Raw genomic sequence first — 4,595 nt, 5'->3', positions numbered from 1 at the left:
AAACTAAGTCGGTATCGCACACTTAGTGCCTCAAATAGGCGAAGCTAGTTAAATCGCACACTTAGTGCCAAAGCTAGTTTAAATGGCACACTTAGTGCCAAAGCTAGTTTAAATCGCACACTTAGTGCCAAAACTTTCGTTTCATCACCATATTAACCAATTCAATTATATACAACTTATGTATAATAAAGTCATCAAATCATACTTAACATCATATTTTAAGTATGAACTTACGTCAAACTTACCTCGTACTTGAAGGTGTCGACTCGTACGTGCCCTTTTCCCCCATGGCTGCCTCCGACCACCGGCACCTCCGACCACCGCCCGTGGTTTCCTCTTTTACCTTCACCTTTCTTTTATATCAGTATTTTATTCTTTATTTCTTTATTTCTTTGATTGTTATTTTAAATTTTAGTATAGTTTTCTTTATTTACTTAGTTTTAATAAGTCTTCATTATTATTCTTGATATTTGTTAGGATTATTTTGATTATTGTTACTTAGTTTTAGTTTTCTTTTTTTTTTCAATTTTAGCTTTATTTGATTGTTAGTATTAGCATCCATCAGTTTTTGTTATTTCTATTTCTATAGTCTTCAATTTTTGTTTTTATTATGTTTCTATTTTTCTCTATTATCCTATTATTCTGGTCGTTGTTATGATTAGTGTTAGGGAATATTCTTTTTAGGACTGTATTTTTATTTTCACTACTTAGATTCTACATTATTTTCCTTTGACTCGTGATTAAATCTCTGGTGCTGTTATTGACTTCTATTATTTTCAGATATATAAATGACAAATACACGAGGCAAGAAGACTGTTGTCCCCACTTCGAAAAAGCGGAAGAGTCCTGGCGAAACCTCTTCGAGTGCCTCGACTGAAGCTCATCACCCTCTGCTTCGATTCCCCTCTAGCCCACAGGACGACCTCTTTTAGTTTCTTCGAGTACGACCATTGGGAGTGGGCCAATGTATTGACTGGGCCGCTTTGAAGCAGGTCCAACTTGCTCACCTTGTTCGCTTCCATCTCGATACTGCCTCGTGGGATCGGTTCTTTAAAATTATTGAGCCTACCTATTCCTAGCTGACATTGGAGTTTTGCACTACTTTCCATCTACAACATGTGATGAATACGCATGACGAGCCTAGTATTATCATTTTTAGATTTGATGGACTTGTAGGGCACATGAGTGTTCCAGAGTTTGGAGCTACTTTGGGCCTTTACACGGATGAGTTCATGGCTTTCAAGATTTTTTTTACAACTTTACCGGCACATACATTACTCGCCCTCTTGCTGTTGGACCGACCTTACGGCGAGTATTGCTCCCTATGACGCAAGTCGTTCAAAGGCCACTTCTCTTCCACCAGCACCACGTTACATCCATGCTGTATTGGCTCATACCTTGACTAGAAGGAGAAAGAGCATCGGCATCGTTAGCACCACCGATGCTTACTTTTTATGGAGCATGGCGACTGGTCATGTCTTTGACTTGGCATACTTTATTGCCCTTGCTTTTCACCACCAGATGGATAGCCATAGGAGGGGTTCCATCTGCCTTGGCCCCTACGTGACTCGCCTCACTCGACACTTCGGCCTCTTCGACACTCCAGAGATGTCACCGACACTTACACTAGTAGGCCAGATATCTCCTCAGGGAATTTCTAGCATGATCCACATGAGGATTATGGAGCGACGCCGTGGAGTCGACCCCCCTCAGTACAGACTCGTCCACTCTGATGACCAGGATGACCTAGAAGACATTACTGATGATGTCCCTCCCCCTCACAAGGACCCACACCCACCACCACCACCTAGTCACCGCCCTCGTGCTGCCACTTTGACAGATATATCTGAGTGACTCACTTTCTTTGAGCAGTAGTGTTTAGAGCGATTCGACAGCATCGATGCCACTCTCCGACAGATTTTCCACCACCTCCATATCGCTTCTCTAGTGCCACCGACTCACGACTCTGATGATGAGGACCCTTGAGTCCATTTATTTTATTATTATTTTTCTTCTTAATTTTAATTTTATTTTGTCTTTTATTTATTTTTGCAGAACTTATGTTTTATATTTTAAACTATATTTATCTTTATGGTTTTATCAAGTGATCCCTTAATTCTCTTCCAAGATGGTGTTTAATTTCTTATTAGTACCTCAGAATCATACCTTTCATTCGGCTTTCTCTACAATTCTTGCTTTCGCTCTTTCAAGGATTTCATCCAAAAATTCAGGGCAATTTCGCTTCTCTCTTTCTTTTCTGATATTAGGCTTCTATTGCTATTATCTATCTTTGTACATTGAGGACAATGTACATTTTAAGTGTGGGGAGGTTATTTAGGTGATTATCAAAAAATCCCTGAATTTTTCTCAAATAATTTTCTCATATCAGTACTAGAGTAAATTCTGATTGATTTATGATTTTTATTAATATGTTTTGAAATAAATCATAGGTAACTGTGCATTGATTGTTTAAACTTTAAGAGATTAGAGAATCAAGCATGATAAGTTGACTTTTGAGAATTAAAATTGCTAGGTTGCTTCCCTAAATTGAGGTATTATCTTGAAGTTTTGAATTTACAGGATTGACATCAAATACCCATAAATTTTGTGAGATTTTGAGCTTTTTATAATATATATCTTTCTTGCTCACCGATTGTTTTTATGAGTGCGCCAACATTGATTTTCTATTCTAGAACTTGCATCGATTATACATGTCGAGACCACACCTTTGATTTGATATACTAAAATGATAAAGGCACTTAGGTTTTAACCCATTTACCTAATAAAAAGCCTACCCACATAATTGACCCCTAGTGAACCCCTTTGAGCCTTAATTATTATTTATTGATTTTTCCCCTTAATATTAACCCACAACTTAACCCTTTTTGATTAATTAAGAATTTCCCTCTTTTTATTGACTCTCTTTTTATCAAGATTTAATTTGATTAGTTACCTAATTATGTTCGTTCATTCTAGTTGCTGAATTATTTCTTAATATGTATTTTCCATTCCTGTTCTTATTCTTAAAAAAAAAAACAACCGTATAGTCATATTCATCCAATTAGATATTGTTCTAAAAGAGTTTGGATAAGTTAAAGTCAGTATATTGAGAAAAAGCTCACATCTTTAGTCTCGGATAGTTCGAATTCTGGCAATTTTTTTTTGTAATTCAGTGATTAGCTTTAATTTTTCTAAGTTTGGTAAGTTATTAAATTAATCTCGAGTCTAACCCTCTCTTGCAGCCTTTATCCACACCTTTAACCCAAGCCCCATTACAACCCTGTTAAAGACCTTTTGATTTGTGTATCATTTCATTATAGTGGTGGAGATTTCATTTTCATGCAAGCCCATGGTAATAACTTTTCATGTTTGACTATTGAGTGCTTAATTATTGAACCTTAAACACTTTGAGTGATTTGAGTGAATTATTAGTGAGGATGTTAACTTTGTCAATTTGGAATTAAAGGGTGATTACTTAGATAAAGGGGGATACCTATGATTTTATGATTGAAATGCTCAATTTGGATTGTTCAAAACTTTAATGTTCCTTTAGTTAAGCTCTTAATGTATGATTACTTTTGAACATTATTGATGAGAATTATAAGTTGAGAATGATTTATTTTAATTGTGAGTTGAGGATTTTTCTTGAGGATAAGCAAATGCTTAAGTGTGGGGATATTTGATAAACCATAATATATACATGTTTTTACCCCATGATTGGAATATTTATGGATGATTTTTCCTTAGTTTCATTGAATTTGACGCTCCTAATCCTTTAATTTCATGTTTTATACTCAAGAGAGCTTAGGATGGTGAAAAGAGCAAGAAACAGGCCAAAAATGGACAAATTGGGCCTAAATCAGTGTTTCACTCAGCCTGGGCACTTCCACACGAGTGATCCACACGCCCGTGTGTGACACACAGGTAGACCACACGCTCGTGTGTCATGGCCGTGTTGGCATTAATCCAACTCAAAATTGCACACGGCCATGTCCCTTTCGAGCCTAAGTCTAGTTCTACTCGGAAAAGGCTAATTTTGGGCTATTTTGGGCATTCGAAAGTCTATATAAACACCCTATAAGGGGGTTAGAGAAATGCACGCAGAGTTGAAGGCAGGAAATACTCAAGGACAACCATCAGAATCACCTTAGAGGCAGGATCTACATCAAGACTGAAGAATTCCATCCAATTTTCTAGAAGTTCTTTGGGTTTTTTTATGTTTTGTTGTTTCCCAAACTTTGAGATGTTTTCCATTATTATTATGAACTAAACTGACGGATCTTATTATTATTTGAGTTATATGATAAATACTTGTTCTTATTCTTAATTGTAAATTTAACTCTTGCTTTAATATTCCAGGATATTAATTCAGGTTTTTGATGTACTTATTCAGTGGAGAAAAAGTCCCTATTTAAGAGTAGATCATTCATAATTAAGCAGAGTTGCATGCAATCCTAGAGATAGGACGACATAAATCTGCCGAATTAGAGTCAAATCTAATAAGGGAATCCATAAATTGAGTTAATACGACAATAGGGGTTTTAATTAGAAAGAGATTTCAATTAATCAACCTAGAGTCAGTTGTTTTTAGTCTC

Source organism: Gossypium arboreum, chromosome 3, assembly GCF_025698485.1.
Source record: "Gossypium arboreum isolate Shixiya-1 chromosome 3, ASM2569848v2, whole genome shotgun sequence".
Taxonomy (NCBI): Eukaryota; Viridiplantae; Streptophyta; class Magnoliopsida; order Malvales; family Malvaceae; genus Gossypium; species Gossypium arboreum.
Note: the sequence above shows the minus strand (reverse complement) of the source record.